This window comes from Cornus florida, unplaced genomic scaffold (assembly GCF_030987335.1).
Source record: "Cornus florida cultivar Cherokee Brave unplaced genomic scaffold, ASM3098733v1 CherokeeBrave_3.0.0_Hap2_Chr04, whole genome shotgun sequence".
Taxonomy (NCBI): Eukaryota; Viridiplantae; Streptophyta; class Magnoliopsida; order Cornales; family Cornaceae; genus Cornus; species Cornus florida.
Genome location: NW_026775574.1, coordinates 18,826,203 through 18,845,848, shown reverse-complemented (window position 1 = coordinate 18,845,848; position 19,646 = coordinate 18,826,203). Strand labels below are relative to the sequence as shown.

General features: G+C 37.0%; 1 pseudogene; it reads right to left on the bottom strand.

Annotated features, from left to right (window-relative positions):
• Window positions 1–17,607: 17,607 nt before the first annotated feature.
• LOC132305752 (small nucleolar RNA R71) lies at window positions 17,608–17,705 on the bottom strand (annotated as a pseudogene).
• Between the last annotated feature and the right edge of the window lie 1,941 nt (window positions 17,706–19,646).

Here is a 19,646-nt window from a genome sequence, read left to right as displayed (position 1 = left end):
GAAGCGAGTGGTTACATCCAATTAAGCGGAAAGTCATGGGACACATGGCAGCCTAGGAAGTGAGCGGTTACATGTAAGTGGAAAGTCATGGGACACATGGCAGCCTAGGAAGCAAACAGTTACATGCTAACTACCATTACTAAATTCTATAAATAGGGTATGCTATTGTTACTTAGAAGGCATGTCAAACACACAACACATACAATATTTTCAATACAAATTCTCTTTTTATTACATTGCATTTTCAACATGTTTAGCTTAAGTCCCGTACTTTACTTTACATTAGATAATTTTACATTCCAGCCAATTACTTTCATAAGTAGTTCTTTTCTTCCTAGCCAAATAGCAGTCCCGAAGTCATTTTTCAAAGGCAAAAAGAACCCTGAGGTGTTCATTTCAGACCTCATCACAATCGCCTGTTCTTGCAATCTTCCATCCGGAATATTGTTTGGATCTCTCTTCGGAACTACAGCAGTTCCTGGCATGCCCATCCAGTTCCATCGGAACCGACCATTTTTAGAGGCCAAACATATTGGCACACTTGGTCGGACAACCGGTAAAAGATCTTTCTTATGGGATATCTGAGTTTTGAACCTGAAGAGTATTGCCTAAGGAAGCCTGAAGAACGTGACATGTACTACCTAGAGATGGCCAAAGAATGTGAAGGGCGCTACCAAAGGTACCTGAGGGTGGAAGAAAAATGTAAGCAATATTCCCAAGAATGCAAGGAAAAATTCCGACAATGGAAAAAGGTGCCAACAACGTGTACAAACCCTTTCACGAGCTCAGCAACAATCACCACCCGTGGTGTCGATTCCACTAGCAGTGAAGTCGATTCCACCACCAGTTCAAGTTCCACTTCAAGTGGAACCTCAAGTGCATAACCTTCCACTAGTAGTAGCTCAACCACTTCCATTGCAGGTGCAGGTTCTACCTGAGGTGCAGAACCCTCTCCACCAGCAGTAGTTCAAAAACTTCAATTTTAGGTCTAATAGAATGTTCCACTGTCGAACATTCAACAACCTACAAACACACCACCAAGGCCACTATTGGCCTTTCCAATGGCATTCGAAACGTAACGCCCTCCAAAGAAACCTCTTGATTAAGGAGTAAATCCAATCCGTCGAAGGAATATTCTTTTAGCAGACCCAAAACCTATTCCAGTGGTGTTTACCCAAAGGTTGGCAAAAAAAAAAAAAAAAATACAAATTCATTACCCCCAACCTATGGCATCGATTCTAGCAATAGTGAAGTTGATTCCACCTATAATAGTTCAGGTTCCATTTCAGATGGAATTTTCAATGCAGAATCTTCCATCAAAAGTAATTCATTCCATGAGAAAGGTCGACAAACCTTTCCATAGGAAGTTGTTACCACTTCTTCCATTGGATGAAGATTTTCTATAGTCAGATTTTTTCTTCAAAAATGGCACAATCTTCTCAATCGTTGTTCGTCACGTGGAAAGTCATGGGACACATGGCATCCTAGGAAGCGAGCGATTACATGCAAGTGGAAAGTCATAGGACACATGACAGCCTAGGAAGCAAGCGGTTACATGCTAACTACCATTACTAAATTCTATAAATAGGGCATGCAATTGTTACTTAGAAGGCCTGTCAAACACACAACACATAGAACATTTTAAATACAAATTCTCCTTTTATTACAATGCATTTTCAACATGTTTAGCCTAAGTCCCGTACTTTACTTTACATTAGATAATTTTAAATTCCAGCCAATTACTTTCATAAGTAGTTCTTTCCTTTTTAGCCAAATAGCAGTCCTGAAGTCCTTTTTCAAAGTGGTGTAGCAACTTGTCGAGTACCAAAGTAACAAATATAGTGTAGTGTGGCCAAGTTTGAATTTATAAAATGCCACTACCACTACTAACTAATAAAGTAGCTAGAGTGAGTAGGGATTGTCCCAAGAGAAAGGAATCGTGCTTTGGAATCAATTATAGAGTAGTACGTCGAATGATCAAAAGAGAGATTGGATTTGATTAAACTAAAGTTTAATTAAAAATAATGCAATTATCAATCTAGAAATTAAAGGAAAAGATATATGAGAGAGAGATCTTGGGGCTTAGAGTTCACCACTAAGCTTCACTTCACCAAACACTAGCAATTGTAAATTAATGGGGACATTTAAGTTGTAAAATATGTATGTGTGTGTCACTAATTGAAAACTAAGCATGGATGGCAAATAAGCATAGATTGTCTAGTCAATCTAATGAATAACACAACCTATCAAATGAGACCAAAACTCATTAAATTAAACCATAATTAGAACATACATAATAATCTAGAGAAATGGACTCTTTGCATTCATAAGTATGGAACATCAAGAAACAAGAATGGATTGTCCACTTATCTAAGAAATTAAAGCAATTACACTATAATTAGGCTAGAGATATGAAAATTAAACTAATTAAACTAGAGGTGTGGCACAATCCATCAAGAAACAAGTGTGAACCATCAAATAAATCACAAGAGTGTTCAATTAAGCACTATGTTTTGACCATCACTAGATTAACAACATCAATACACATAGACATGCATTAATTTCATTAAATCTAGAGAATAGCACATGAACATTCATTATAGCATACATAGACATACGGATAGAAATAAATGATCGATTGAAAGCATTAATCCATAAAAATCAAGTAGAAATCACAAGATCTATATTTATTCAAGATCAAAACATTTATTACAACTAAAATTCCCAAAAAATGTACAAAATACTAGGTCTACGAAGCAAACTTAGGGGGCTATCTCTAGCCTCAAGTGAAGGATTTGGCGACTCATTGTAGTGGTCATGGAACTCTCAAGGGCTAGCTTGGAGGTTGGCATCATCATTTTCATCCTTGTTTTTTTTTTTTTTCCCAAAACCCTAGTTCTAAAGAGAAATTTATGTAAAAATAAATTATCTACTCTATGAATATTATAAGATAGATTGATAGATGTTCAATTAATTCATTACATTCCTCTTTTGAGTAGCCTCCAAGTTAGAAAAATTGCTTGTGATTAGAGGAAATTTGCAGCTATACAAATTAGGTAGAAATCGGCGCGCTCGGGAATTAGACAGCACAATGCCAGCAGGCACTTCGAACGATCGAAGATCTTCGATCAATCAAACACTTAACTTCGATCGATCGAAGGTGACGTGGCTCAAAAATATCTTCTTTGGCCTTATCCACTTGGCTGAGCTGGCACCGCCTAACTTCGATTGATTTTGGCTCCCTTCAATCGATTGAAGTTCCTCAGAGACCATTTCCTTGGCCTCTCGATTAAACACTTAACTTCAATCGATCGAAGGTGACGTGGCTCAAAAATATTTTCTTTGGCCTTATCCACTTAGCTGAGCTGGCACCGTCTAACTTTGATTGATCGGGGCACCCTTCAGTCGATTGAAGTTCCTCAGAGACCATTTCCTTGGCTTCTTTCCAACTTTGGGCTAAATGGCTCTTGTTAGCCTGTTTGAACTTTATTAACCTGAAATAGGCAATAACACAAATAAGTACTTAAGATATGAAAGTAAGATAGATGAATAGACTAAAATACCCTAACTTAGGTACTAAAATGTGTCACATTTGAGCACTTATCACACCCCCAAACTTAGATATTGCTAGTCCCTAGTAATGAACTACAAGAAAAAGAGAGGAATAAATAACTAAGTAACTATGAACTAGAAAATAATAAAATGATAACACCACTTTCGTAGGGAACACGATTGTATTTAGCGGATGCAACAAGCCTTTTAAACCCCTAGGTTACCTCTAGTGGACGAGTGAAATCTCGTGAGGGTTTCGAAAAATGATACCCACAAACATTGAGCTCTTTCTCACAAGAGAGGAAACAATATACAAAACAAGCATTGGGAGAAAACTATCTCAAGTATGTAATTTTTCAACTATTTCTAAGCAATCTCCCAAAATTCCAACATCAAGAAAATGATCATGCAAATTAAAACAACTCTAGAATCCTTTTTAAGTGAACCGGTATCAAATATGTTGCTATTTAAGCCAACTAAAGAAATAATCACATACAGCCTCAAACTAGCACACAAATCTAATACTGATCATCAAAACAAAGAATAGACCTTTTATTAAAGCCTTATTAAACTAGGTGTGCTTATTCTTTTCACTTTTTTGTTTTTTTTTTTTTTTTTTTTTTTTTTTTTTTTGTTTTTTTTTTTTTTTACTAACCTAGAGGATCAAAGATGGAAATATGGTGCAATATAGTGATCTATTCAGCTTTCTAGCAATCCACGAGGTCGAGCGTTAGGTCAATGACTCCCAAACCGGACGGCTTTAGGGTATTATGCGTTTAAACACCCCTAAGGACTTACAAACTCAAATCGACTAGGTTACAAATTAAAACTACCTCCATCTAATCATTTCTCACTTCTCACCTTTGGGGAGAAGTCCTCACTTTTCTTTCTTCTTCTTCTTCATTTTTTTTTTTTTTTTAACCTAGAGTTTGGGCTATCCACATTTCGGCGCAAGAAATTCAGTCATTGATGAGGCTAGAATCCCGGCTACTTAATGAAAAGGGATTGTTATCCACTTTTGTCAAGATGAAAGCTCTTAATGCACTACTAGCTCAACTGGGATGTAACCAAATCAATAATCAACAAAGCATGTACACCCACAAATGAATGCTAGTGTGCGCCTATGCTAGTGTGGAATCCTTGAGTGAATTTTAAAACAATCACAGGATCAAGATGATGTGGACCACAAATGCAAGCAAGATATCAATCTTTCGAAAAATATACTCCTAAATGGCATCCACAAGGCATACAAGGAGTATTGGACTCTCAAGTTAAACAATTTTTAAATTCTAAGTATCATGGTCCTCAAAAGATCAAAATCATAGCCCGGGACTATCAAATCATACCACATGCATAGAAAGTAAGTGTGACATGTAAAATATGCTAACAAACCCCCAAACTTAATCTGTGCATTATCCTCAATGTGCAAAGAAGCATCAGATAATGGAAATAGTATACCAAATGGGTGAAGCAAAAGAGACCTGATAACGAAAGCTCAGCTTTGGAAGGCGCACCCCCAAACTTAGATTCCGAAAACCTGTCTGAAAATGGTCACAATAACAACTGTTAAAGCATATGCATCAATGATATAAATGAGAGGTGAAACTGAGAACTGGGCAACAAACAAGGAATCTAGCAATGTAAGGCTAAAAATATCCAAAACTGATATCAAAAATCCAAAAATCCATATATAGCAAATAAATATAAAATCTAATATCCAGAAATCAATCTATTAGGGCAAAATAAGAAATAATATCCCAAAAAGAAAAAATATCTAAAAATATCCAAAACCCAGTGCAAGTATCAAGATAATGCAGAAATATCTCAGCAATAACAGTGTAAATATTAGATAATGAGGAGGAGAGAAAATGGTTGAATCAGATAGTATAATCTAGAGTAATCATGTCTGCAATATGCTGGAGCATGGTAGATAGCTCAGTGCTATGGCGAGTGAGAGAATCTGTAAGGTCAGTCCGCAGTGCGCCAAGCTCACCTCTCACTGCAGCTACATTTGCTCACAACTCCTCATGTCTCCTTAACAACTCATTATGTTGCCTCACCAGATCATCGTGCAGCCTTGTGACATCCTCATGCCACCCGGTCATATCAGCTTTTAAGGAAATAAAGTCTGTGCATAGCTGAGTGACCTTTGATATGTAACCAGTATCAATGCTAGCAAATCTGGAACGAGTGTCGGTTTGCGCTATCTGCTCTATGGGAGGGACAAGAGATGGATTGGTCTGCTGAGATGAAGAAGGGATATCTGGCTGAGTGCTAGAGGCTACAGTGGTAATGCGACGCCTACACCAGGGAGGAGATTTATCTGTTGTATCATCCTCTGGAGCATCGTCTGCTGCGGCTGTCTGTGCTACTACTTTCTACTGCTGCACCTGTAGTCATTTCATATCTCTATTTTCCCTATTCTTATGGCATCTTCGTCCACCTCGCCTGATCATATGCTCTCCTCGCTCTCTCTGTATCACACTCTGGAATCTCTTCGGGGTCAAATTGATACCCCTAATCTAGTAGCAGTTAAGTAATCAAATGGCCAAAAGGTGAGCTCCCATATAAGTGCAGGAATAGAAATCCAGTACCCCTGGTCTAAACAATATAGGGCCTGAAAGATCCCCTGTCGCCGTTGAGTGCCATGGTTTGTCGGGAATGCATTAAGGTGCAGCACTGAATCAAAGAACCAATACCGGGGATCAACCTCTACCCAGTCTGCAACGGTGCCCCTCAAATGCAGCATGAGGAGATAGTGTAGCCACCATGGTCAGCTCAGTGGGAAAAGGTAGATGTGTAGGGTACAGAGGCTCCTGAGAATCATCAGCCAATGGAGAAGTGTGGGGACAGCGACTGGCAGTAGCTATGGCTGGAATAGAAATATTAATCCCCTAGCTACCAATGGTGGTATGGAGAAGAAGTCAGCCATCCTCATCCATCTGGAGGTGCTGGTAAAACAGAGCAACCAACGGGGGATAGACGACTGTGTCTGCTGGAGTCATAATGGCATCACTGCCTTACCGCACAAGCTCATCATAGGACCACTTAGCCTGGTCCAAGGTAGAGAATAGATCTCTATCAAAGTTATACTCGGGAACTCGCATCTTAATGGCGTAAGACTCAGTAGGGACCTCTCGGATAATAGCATGCCCAGTGTCCATGGAGGATGGATCAGACTAGACTGATGCAGAGGATGAAGAACAAGAAGACTCTGTCATTGGAGATTGAGGAGCTCTATGTACTCTTTTCCTAGAACAAGTCATTCATCTACGCTGCATCTGTAAAAGTAAGAAGTATAAATCAGTGCACAGGTATAGGATAAGGTAAGCAACTAATAAGAAAACACAAAGCATGCCTGAATCAAGTAGAAATAAAGAGAATATAAAAATAGGATCATGCTTGTGCAAGAAATAAATAAGAAGGCTTCAAAATTAGCATTCAACATGCTTCAACTAGACAGGATATGTCAAAACACAATCAGCAATGGCAATAAAGCAATGATGGCATAGGGGGCAGAAAAGTCACATATAAAACATTGTGAGCAAAAAGATGATCTACAGGATAAACATAGGCTGTGATGTGCATAAAGGATGCAACGTGCATTCACAAACCTAAAACTGAAGTGGATGTTGCAATGACATGATAAGTAGACTCTAAGATGACATCGTATCAATACCTAGTAAGAATGTCTACAAGTGCAACAGTTAAGTAAGCCGGATAACATGGAGCATATAATCATGGCAAATGTCAACCTAGGACTTAAGAAGTATGCATGTCATGTAATAGAGACTAAGTGAATTGCACGGTTGCAAAATTCTATTGAAGCTCTAGAAGTGATTCTAAGGCCAAAGAACAGAAACAATCATCCAAATCATGCATTTTAAACTCCAAAGTCTATAACACACCCCCAAACTTAGTCAGAAATTAATTCCAAGAAGTCAAGTCCACAATATGTACTGAAGCTTTCAGGGTCAATAAACAACAAAGGAATCAATTGACTTCAAAAAGTTTGGTTGGAATGCAATTAATCTCATTTTTACAAGAGAAGATCAAAATCATGATAAGGAAGGTCAAAAGACATCAAACCTGTGCCCTAGCATGGCAAAAATCAAGGATAGAATCATTGTAAGTTCAAAGGCACTTAGTACGTGAAAATAGAAGGAAATCAATCAAATAAAACAATTTCAACTCAAATAAGGGCATTTTGGTCAACTTTGGAATTACTCAACACTTTTGGGGCAAAATTGGAATTTTTGAAAACCTTGGAGTCAAAACATTCAATTGCATTGTATAAAAGTATCTGACAAGAATCATGCAATGAATGAACATCAAAAGAAGGAAGTAGACTACTCGACTTCTCATTTTGAAAATAAAATTCAAAAATTTCCTTTTAATCATTTGAAACCCAACAAGTGTGATCACAAAGCATTTTAACATTCAAAAGATCATTTTACCAAAACAATGCACTTCAATCATGACAAGAGGCAATTGGAAGTTAAAACTTTTCAAAGAAGTTCATTTGAAACACTTTTGAGCATTTAAGACAAGACTTTGCAAATTCAAGTTTAAATGTACAATTCAAGTCAAGTCATGCTTTCAAGTAATTAAGGCAATTTAAATCACATCCATGCATTTTGTATTCAAGACAAACAAATGAGATAAGTCGGGACTATGCTCACAACATTTCTACTTTTCAACGCCATTTCAAGAAAGATTTGCAAAGATGTTTCAAGTTTAAAGAAAATTTTCCTTTCAAGTTTAAATCTCAAGACACAAAGTTCATTTTGACATTCAAAGTTTGCAATTCAAATCAACACACAAAATAATTTGGATTAAAAATAATGCATGTCAAAACAAATTGGATTTTCAAAACAACTTCAAAAATTTTCTTTCCTTGCAATCCAAATACAATGTTTTAACTTTAAAGTCCTTTTCAAATTCTATCAAGATAAAAAAAAAAAGCCATATGCCTTTTGGAAATTTAAAATCAAAGTTCAAAAATTTTACAAAAATCCGGCATGGTTTCCCCTTAAAAATGGACTTTTTTCAAACATAAAAATTTCATGCAAATCACAATTACAATCAAGAATATGTTCAATTCAAATCAATCCAATCAATTCAACAACAAGGGACACTGCCCATAAACAATCCACAAATCCAAGAAAATTTGCACATTCTCCTTCTAAACTACAATTCAACAACCACAAACCAATCTCCCATGTGTCAAAGTAATCCCATCACCATTCAAGCAAAATTCAGAATCAAATTCAAAGGAGAGTTTTAATTTTTTATTTTAAGTTTTCATTTCCATTTTTTATTTATTATATATATTTTTAGTTGTTTTTTATTTATTTTTTCTTTTTTTGTTTTATATTTACAAACACATAAACAATTGACAATAATGAAAAATACAAAAAAAAAAAAAAATAAAAAATAAACAAAATAAACAAAAACAAATCAAATAAAACTAAAAATAATAGAAAAAGAAAAAGAAGTTACTCAATCTAAGAAAGAGAAGGGGAAGTGAAACAGAGAGATTCGGGCAAAAATGGAGGTGTTCCGGCCTCAATGGAGTCGGAAAAGACGACCGGAGACTCGCCCGAATCTTCAGAAGCTCGCCGAAGCTTGGACCTGAAATCTCCTTGGCCTTAATGGGTCGGAGATGATGGAGATGATAGAACCTAAGCGAGATTGAGAGGAAAGGGCCAAAAGCTTTGCCGACTTCAATGGAGGTCGACGGCTACTTGGGCCGCTTGGGGTTTGGGTCGCCGGTAGTGAGAGGAAGGTGGGTGGGTGGTGTTTTGTGATGTGAGGGAGAGAGTGTGAGATAGAGTGAGATAGAGGTGGAATCCGGAAAGAGAGAGTGAGGGAGTTAGGATTTGGGGTGAGAAAGAAGAGAGAATGAGAGGGAGGAAGAAAGAGAAAAAGAAAAAAGAAAAGGAAAAAGAAAAATAAAAAGGAGGGAAGAAAAAGGGGGAAAAAAAAAAAGAAAAGAAATTTTTTTTAAAGGAATTGAACGGCTAAAGAAGTTTCTGAAAATTTCAAATGACGCATTTTCGATCGATTGAACACTTAACTTTGATCGATCCAAAATGGATTTCGATCGATTGAGTTGGACTTTGATCGATCGAAATGGAATTTGAAAGGTCCTCAACCTAGGTGGTTCGATCGATCGAAGTGGAGTTTCGATTGATCGATCAAAACCTCTCTAGAAGTGTACAAGATACAGGAAATTGCCCAGAAGTCGGATTTTTCAATTCAACTCATATCTAGACGACGCAGAAAACATAAAAACCAGAAATGAGGGAGGAATAGGGTTGGCAAACCCTACGAAATGCACTAGTCTTTAACATCTCTAACAAGATGTTGGGCTCTTTTAGCCCGGATCAAAGATCTTGGTATGCATCCCTTCCTTGGCGGGGTGAATGGAATTTTGAATCCCACCCAACAATCCATTCCCGAAGGAACTTGTTGGATTTGATTCAAAAGAATTTGAAGGTCCTTTGTCAACAAGACTCTTGGGCTTTCATGCCCTTTCAACACTTGGTTTAAAAGCACTTTTCTTTGAAATCTTTTTGGAAGATGTATCTTTTGAAGTTCCAACATCAAGCAAAAAATCATGTTTTTGAAATTCACTTTCAATGCATTTTTCAACAACACATACTTCTTCATGCTTATCCATTAAACTCGGGGTTGGATTGAAAATGTTCAACTTCACTTTCATGTGGCCAAATGAAATTTTCATTATCCCAGTCCTACAATTTATGTTGGCATTTGCGGTAGCTAGGAAAGGACGGCCAAGGATAACAGGAATTTGACTCTTAGGATTTGGAACCGGTTTCGTGTTAATGATAACGAAATCAATCGGGAAGAAGAACTTGTCAATTTTAATTAAAACATCCTCAATGATACACCAGGGCTTTTTGATGGATCAGTCGTCAAGTTGCAAGACTATCAACGTCAGTTTTAAATCACCTAAGCCCAATTGAACATAAATCGAATATGGAAGAAGGTTCACACATGCTCCTAAATCAAGAAGAGCCCAATTAATAACATGATCACCAATGGTGCAAGAAATAGTAGGTGAACCGGGGTCTTTGAATTTTGGGAGAGTGTTGTGTTGTAAAATGGAGTTCACTTGCTCAGTCAAAATAACTTTCTTTGGTGCTTGTCTTTTGTTCTTCCTCTTAAGGGTGCAAAGATCCTTCAAAAATTTGGCATAAACTGAAATTTGTTTAATTGCATCCAAGAGAGGAAGATTGATTTTCACTTGCCTAAACACATCAATTATTTTATTTGCTTTGCTTTTTTGCTTTTCAAGAGAATTGGATCCTTTCAAGGCATCTGGAAATGGAGCCTTTGGCTCAAAAACTTTCCAAAATCATTTTTGGAAGCATTTTCCACAATGGATTCATTCACATGCAATGAAGGAGGAATAAAATGTAAGATGAGACGAGTGTTAATTTTTGGTTGCATTGGTTCACTCTCTTCATTGGAAACACCTACTTAATTGTCAACCACTCTTCCACTTCATAAAGTGGTCACCGCATTCACATGTTCAAGGGTAGGACCTTTTAAAGAGGAATTGGTCTCCACAATAAATTGTTGCTTTGGCGGTGGATTTAAAGGCATTTTCCCTTTCTTTCTAGCATTCAAGGTGCTAGCTATTTGCCCAACTTGGGTTTCTAGCTTTGCAATCAATTGAGAATAAGAATGAAGCAATTGGGTATTTGCCTCTAAAATACCCAAAGCAGTAAAAACTTTTTCCTTAAATGCGGGACTCCTTGAATTCCCTTGAGAATATGAAGATTGGTTTGGAAAATGAGAGTTAGAAAATTGGTTTCAATGTGATGTTTGATAAGATGAATGGTAATCTTGGGAACCTTGGCCTTGCATCGGGGGCGGAACATACTTGCCTTGAAAACCACTTTGGGGAGGGTTTGAGCCTTCCCCTTAGCTTTTCCAAGAGAAGTTTGGATGGTTCCTCCACCCGGCATTATAATGAGTGCCATAGGGATTATTCCCTTGGTTAACAAAAGTGACATTTACTTATTCATGGTGTTTAATTTGCACATGTCCATGCAGACTGATGAGCACTGAAAAGTGCACATTTAAACCCCTTAAGCTTAGGTATTCTAGGACCTTTATCTATCTTATTTTCCCGCTTTGTATTAATTTCGTGTTATTTCCATTTTTAGGCACTTATCCCCAAAATAAGCTAACTCAGCTAAATAAGAGCAGAAATGAAGCAATTCTGGGATGCATCAAAGAAATGAGCAAAGTGGAAACAAAAGGAAGCGAAATGAAGAAAGGGTGGAATTTCAGCAACTCCGATCAATCTCAGGAAAAGTTCGATCAATCCAACATAGATCGATCTCAGCACTTCAAGATAGATCCAAGCCAATGTTTGTCCCTATTCAGAGATCCTAAAGTTTGATCGATCTAACTTATTCTCTGATCGATCGAACATTCTTGTCCTTATCCACATTCTTGATCTTATCCAGTTGTACTATCCTGCCAACCACTTTTGTCCTTTTCCCAAAAATATCTCCCAAAATATCTCAGATTTGTCTTTATCCACAAAGGTGCTGCCAACGTGGATCGATCCAGCCAAATTCGATAGATCTTAGCTATGTTCGATCGATCGAACTTCCTTCAGTGATAAAAAGTCCAAATTCCTGCTCATAAAAAGTTATCTCTTATTTAATCATTGAGAGAATATTGGTGTACGTGCCAGATCATTTTTGGGTGTCACTTGACCTACCTATATAAGGATTGGAGCTACTTTTTACATATATCTTGTTACATATCTTTAGAGATCATCTTAGAGAATTCTTATTGAGGAAGCAAAGGAGGAGAGGAGGCTAGAGACACCATTGGAGGTTCTTCATCAACCAAAGAGCAGATTTCTTCCATGGAGCTTGCCCTTGAGGGTTGGAGGAGCACATCCATGAGTGGCTAGACATCCTATTGGGGCTAGAGTTAGCCCTAAGCATGCTTTCTACATCTTGATTTATGTATTTTTGAGGGATTTGTGTTGTAATACATGTTTTGACATTTATATATACATAGATCTTGTTTATTCAATGATTTGTGTGGTTTAATGCTTCCAATTGATCATCTCATTCTATCCATATGTCTATGTATGCTAGAATGGATGCTCATGTGCTTGTTTCTAGATTTTGTGTTATTGATGCATGTTTATGTGTGTTGATGCTATGAATCTATAGATTGTCAAAACATAGTGCTTAATGGAATGCTCTTGTTATTTACTTGATGGTTCATACTTATTTCTTGATGGATTGTGCCTTTCCCTTAGTTTAATTAGTTTAATTTCATGTTAGTAGCTTAATTGTAGTGTTGTTATAGTGTAATTGCCTTAGTTACATAGATGGGAGGACAATCCATGCTTGTTATTTGATGTTCCATGCTTATGAATGCAAGTAGCATATGTCTCTAACCTTGTGATGTGTTCGGATTGTGAGCTTAATGAAAGGATTAATGGCTTACTTTGATATATTATGCTTTTCACTATGTTGCTTAGACAATATATGCTAATTTGTCATCCTTGCTAATTGAAACAACCAAACACACACACACCAATATTGCAACACATGTTTCCCTCATTAATCATTTATTAAGGGTGTAGAAAAGCTATGCTTAGTGGTGATCTCTAAACCCCAAGATTTCTCTCTCTCTTACTTACTTTCTATTGCATTCAATTATTTACTTAGTTTAATTTGCTCTCTAGTTTAATCCAACCAACCAATTCTTCTTTGATCATTCGATCTACTAACCCTAATTGTGATTCCACAACCTAATACGACCCACCAATCCCTTAGGATGATCCCTACTTACCCTAACTATATTTTTAGTGAAGGTAATAGTGGCGATTATAAATGTAAAACTTGGCCCTCACCTTAATTTACACTCTTAAGCTATGTACTAGTGCGATGCACCAATAGTTTTTGGCACCGTTGCCGATGATTGATTGAAGGCAACATCGGATTTGTGGAATCAATTATGAATTAATACTCTTTTGATCGTGTCTTTACTCTATTTTCATTTTCTTTTTAGTTACTTATTATTTGGTTCTTGTTTGACTTGGTACATTGGGCTAAGAAGGTGAGCAAATGAGCTAAGCAAAGCAAAGGAAAAAGCTAAAAATCCAAAAATTTGCAAAGCTAAAACTGGAAAATAAATTGAAGTGCTAAAGGAGCCTTTATGAGCTCTTTCTTAACTCAACCCTTAGTTAAATCATCAGTGTGATACCCCTCGTTTCTAGAGCCACGGGTGATCAAGTCCGAGCACAGATCTGAGGGATACCAAACAATCAATATGTAAACAAGCAGAAACAAAAATTGAATTAAAATTAAAATAACAAAACGCTGAAAAAATTCTAAAATAAAAATCCTCAACTTAAGATAATAAAATATAATTTAAAACTGTACAACTCGGGAATCCACCTAGTGGACCCCTAATCCCAAATCCTTGAATAAATTTACAGAATTAAAATCCAAAATTAAAATAGAAAGAAAATCCTATGTAACCGGAAGAGTGAGTGTCTGTATCTACATCAACACGATCAAGCTCTATGCCAGGTACTGTCAAACACCTGAAAAATAATAGAGTGGGTCAGGCCCACATGCAAGTCCTGATCTACTACGATCCAAACAGGAATCTAATACGCAGATACATCTTAGATAGACTCAACAATATCTAGAGTAGTCCATATATGTATATATTACACACTATAGGACGCTCACTAGTCCAATAGGTATGTCTCAGCCTGAGTAGAGATACCATGCAAATTGCACGTAATGTGGTCATGTGTATCTAGACCTATCAGGGAACAAAACCACTATCCAGTTATCCATCCTAGGCGATATACGCACCCTAACCATGGTCCTGAGACTCAAACTCATACCATGGCACCATAACATAAATATATAAAGTCCGTTCAACGTGTGTCACTCAAAAAGTTTATTGACCTGACAAATAGTTATAAGTAGGACTTAACTTTTGTAGTTAATCCATCTTATTTCAGAGTAGGTAGGTCTTAGTATTTGAATTAAGCCATCCCTAATATGCCACCATCCCATACCGGTGCATATACATCCATATAAGTAGAACTTAACTTTTATAGTTAATCCAACTTATTCCAAAATAAGTAGGAGTTAGTATTTTAACTAATCCGTTCCTAGTATGCCACCGTCCCATATCGGTGCATACAATCCTCCCAAGAGCACAGTTTATAAAATAACATTATGCATTCAACAACCATTCTCCAAAATATGCATCAATATAATTTAACACATATATATGAATATTAGGCTTTCACTATAGGGCCTAAAAATAACCTTCCAATAATATAAATTGCTAAAATAATCTAAGCATTTACATTCTCCAACTTGCCTATAAATTGATGCAGTTAAATAACAAACATATATCTATTTTTAATCCAAACCAAGCATAGATAATTTCAGGTAAATCTCTACACTTATAACTCCACCTAAATATGATTTACAGTATTAAGTCATAAATAAAACAATCTCCAAGTACAGTAAATAGGTTTCTTAACCACAACAGTGCACCACCAACAGGTTTTCCCCCAAATTCAACTTACTCCATCCTTAGTCCAATTATGAATTGATGTTTCCCTATTGTTTAATACAATTGGAGTACCAATTAAATCTATACTAAGTATAGTTGATTTAATTAATTCACCATTCTTATAGCACTATGGAAAACATGATTATATCTATAATTAAATCATATTTAAAAGCCTTGATAAGTTCCAATATATAAACCTAGCAAAAAAAAATTGCAATACTGCAAGGTTTCTTAAACTGAATGCTACTCCATCTCCTAATACCATACTGTACCAATGTTTTCCAATAGTTTTATAAGTTCCTGGTAATTAATTACATCCAAGAAAATCAATTAAACCATTTAAGAAAAGTCTGTACAACCCAAAATAGTCCCTAAAACTCGTTCCTGTGCGTTTTAAGAAGGAGCAGGCTCTCAAAATTGGGAGCCTGCTCTACTTTTCATCTAGAGCCGGCTCTAGGCTCTTAGAGCCGGCTCCAAGAACACCAAGAGCCGGCTCCCCCCTTTGGGAGCCGTTTCTAAGAGGTTTGGGAGCCCTCTTTCCCTCATCTTAGCAGCTTCTGTTCGTTTCACCTTCCTCCTCTCCGATCTTGATGATCACCAGTCCTCTGTAGTAGTTTTTAATACATGTTTTAAAGTCCACCTAGATTGGTCACAGAACAAGAACATACAACCAAAACTTGAATTTAAACACAAGTTGTTACACAACAGCAGCAAGGTTTCAAGTTAACATTGTAAAGCAAACTAAGAACAGATTTATTTCATGAATTTAAATACAAATTAAACATGCATAAGAGATGTAATTAAGACTTAATTTAATCCCTGGAGGCTATCTAAGCATGCACAGAACATAAATTCTTGGGAAAGAGAAGATCAGAAACTTGCCTTTGAAACTCAAACTTGCAAAGCTAATCCCACGTCTCTGAGTGTTAAACCACCCTTGCTGCTCCTATTGTAGTCTAGTAACACACACCAAACTTCCCTCCATGATTCTGTTTTGTGAACCACTCAACCTCCCACTCCGGTTCTCCCTGTATCTCTCTGGTTTTCACTACCAATTTAGGGCTCTGTTTGTGGTTTACAGAACGTAATTTATTTTGTTCTTCAAACCCTAAACCATATCTTGCTTTATATTTATAGGTGTATATGAATACCCTAGTCCACGAATAATCAGAGACTAAGCCCTAATCCCCATCCTAATCGGCCCATGAACTATCTCAGTTCTAATCTACGGCGGCTCACTATACAACCTTCTTAACCCTACTGTTTAACTAACGTATTATTTTAAAACAATTCATTCACTTAATTTCCATAATTAAATAACTACATCAAATAACTTAAGTCAAATAAAACGAAGATGCAACTAAACCAAAAAGAAGCCAATTAATTTAAATAAAACAATTAACTCAATCAAATTATTCAAGTAGTTAATTAAAACAAATTTAAGTAAATCATTTATTTAAAAATAAATACACATGTAATCAATTAAACAAACTAAAACACATAGCTCACATATTAAAAATGCAATAAAACTCAAAATTATCAAAATTAAATTCCCATTATATCCTTTTGGAAACTAGGGGTATTACAATCAGCCCGCGTGGAGGCTTGTTTTTCAATTCTTAGATAAATCGTGAGCCCGCGTGGAGGCAATTTTGTTGTTCTTTGCATATTATTGATGATTGTTGGTTGTTTGTTGCTTGTTGAGTTTTGTTGTGCATGCATGGTCGTAGATCATTGAAACCTACTTTTGTCCCTCTTAATTTTCATCTTGAATCCATAGTTCGTAATCCTAGGGGAAGAGGTGGTTCAAGTCAATCTATTTCATCAATGGAAGTGCATAATGAAGACCATGTGGAGGACCTTGGTCACATAGACCAACAAGGTATCCTCCACCCTAATGTGCATCATAAAAACATGCAAGTACCACTAGGTATGCCTAGGCCATTCATTCACCAACAACAACAACAAGGCCAAGTTCCATTGGGAATGCCAAGGCCAATGTGTGCTCCACAACCTCCCATCATCTAAGGAAATCAAGGTGCCCATGCTGCACCTCCAATTGTTAATCTTCCTCTTACTTTAAGAGATCACTATGTGCCTAATGAATATAATACACCCATATGCTTTCAATTGCCACCATTTAGAGCCTACCACTATGAAATCAAGCCACAAACCATTCAAATGCTTTCTAACTATCATGGACTTCCAAGTGAAGAACCCTACAAGCATTTGGATGGGTTTCTTGAAGTATGTTCCACTGTAAAACATACGGACATGTCCGAAGAGGTCTTAAGGCTTAAAATTTTTCCATTTACCCTCAAAGACAAGGCAAAATATTGGTTCGACAATCTTAGGCCTTTTCCAATAACTTATTGGGCAGAAATACAACAAGAGTTCTTGAAGAAGTACTACCTGGTTTCTAAGACCAATGCTATGAGAACTTCCATTAGAGAGTTTACGCATGGGGATGGGGAAACATTTCATGAGGCATGGGAGCGCTTCAATGAATTGCTTAAGAAGTGTCCACATCATGACATGCCTTAATGGCAATTAGTGCAATATTTCTTTGAAAGTTTATCAGACAACTATAAGAGCATGGTTGATGCTTCCATAGGTTGCTCTTACATTGATAGGCATGAGGATGACGTGTGGCATCTTTATGAGAGCATGAGTGAGAACTCTTTGCATCGAACTTCATCTTCAAAGAATGGTAGAAATTCAAGTGGTAGGAAGAGTGTTGGCTTACATCAAGTCGACCACTCCAATGAAATTACTACTGAGATGAAATCTTTATCTCAAAGGTTTGATCAATTCTTGATCAACCAAAACGCGACGAATCAAGTATCTTCATTCCCCAACCATTCTCATCGTGCATCTAATGAATCATGTATGACTTATTCAAGTGTTTTACATTCTACTTCCAATTGTCCCCATGGACATGTGCAAAGTGAGCATCATGAACAAGTCAATGCAACTTTTGTCAATCAAGGGAACAATCCTTATGGCAACCATTATTATCCTAGTTGGAGAAATCACCTGAACTTCTCTTGGAAAAGCCAAGGGGAAGGCTCAAACCCTTCCCAATGTGGTTTTAAAGGGAAGTACATTCCACCTCCACTACAAGGCCAAGGATTTTAAGGATATAGACCGTACCAATCACAAGGAACCAATTTTCTAACTCTCATTTTCCCAATCCCTCTTATTCCCAAGGAAATTCTAGAAGTCCCGCCTTTGAAGAAAAAGTTTTGACTGCTTTGGGCACTTTAGAGGCTAACACACAACTGCTTCATTCTCACTCTCAATCCATTGCAAAGCTAGAAATCCAAGTAGGGCAAATGGCTAGCACATTAAATGCAAGAGAAAAGGGAAAAATGCCTATGAATGCCCTTACCAAAGCAACAATGCGTTGTGGAGACTCATTCCTCATCGGAAGGGCATACAATAGAGTATGTCAATGCGGTGACCACCTTGAGAAGTGGAAAGATAGTGGACAACCAAGTGGGTGTGTCCAATGAAGAGAGTGAACCGGTGCGACCACAAGTTAACACCCGTCCCATTTCATATCCTATTCCTCCTTCATTGCATATGCATGACCATTTGAATGAGAAAGCTTTGAAAAGTGATTTGAAAAATGATTTATTGAAAAATGATTTTAAACAAAATGAGTTGACAACTTCTTGCGTTGAAGAGACTCTAAAGAAAATTTCTGAAAAGGTTTTTGAACCAAAAGCTCCATTTCCGGATGCCATGAAATGATCTATTTCAAATGACAAGCAAAAGGCCAAGATTAATGAAATTATGGAAGTGTTTAGGCAAGTGAAAGTCAATCTTCCACTTTTGGATGCAATCAAGCAAATTCCGACTAATGCCAAGTTTTTAAATGATCTTTGCACCCAAAAGAGGAAGAATAAGAGCCAAGCACCTAGGAAAGTGGTCTGAGCTCAGTTTTGTAGCATAACACTCTCCCAAAGTTTAAGGACCCTGGTTCACCTACCACTTCATGCATCATTGGTGATCATCACATTAATCGGGCTCTCCTTGACTTAGGAGCAAGTGTTAACCTTCTTCCTTACTCGGTATATGTCAAATTTAGCTTAGGACAATTGAAACCGATGTCGGTGGTTTTGCAACTTGCCGACCGATTCATCAAAAAGTCTAGGGGTATCATTGAGGATATTTTGATTAAGATTGATAAATTCTTCTTCCCCATTGATTTTTTTGTTATTGACACAGAACCAGTCCCAAATCCTAAGAGCCAAATCCCCTTTATCCTTGGTCGTCCTTTCTTAGCAACCGCGAATACCAACATTAATTGTAGGATGGGGATAATGAAAATCTCATTTGGCCACATAAAGGTGAAGTTAAATATCTTTAATCCAACCCCCAACTCATTTGACAAGTATGAAGAAGTGAATGCTGTAGAAAAATGTCATGATTTTAAATGTGAAGGAATTGAGTTTTTGTGTGAGACCGAAGTT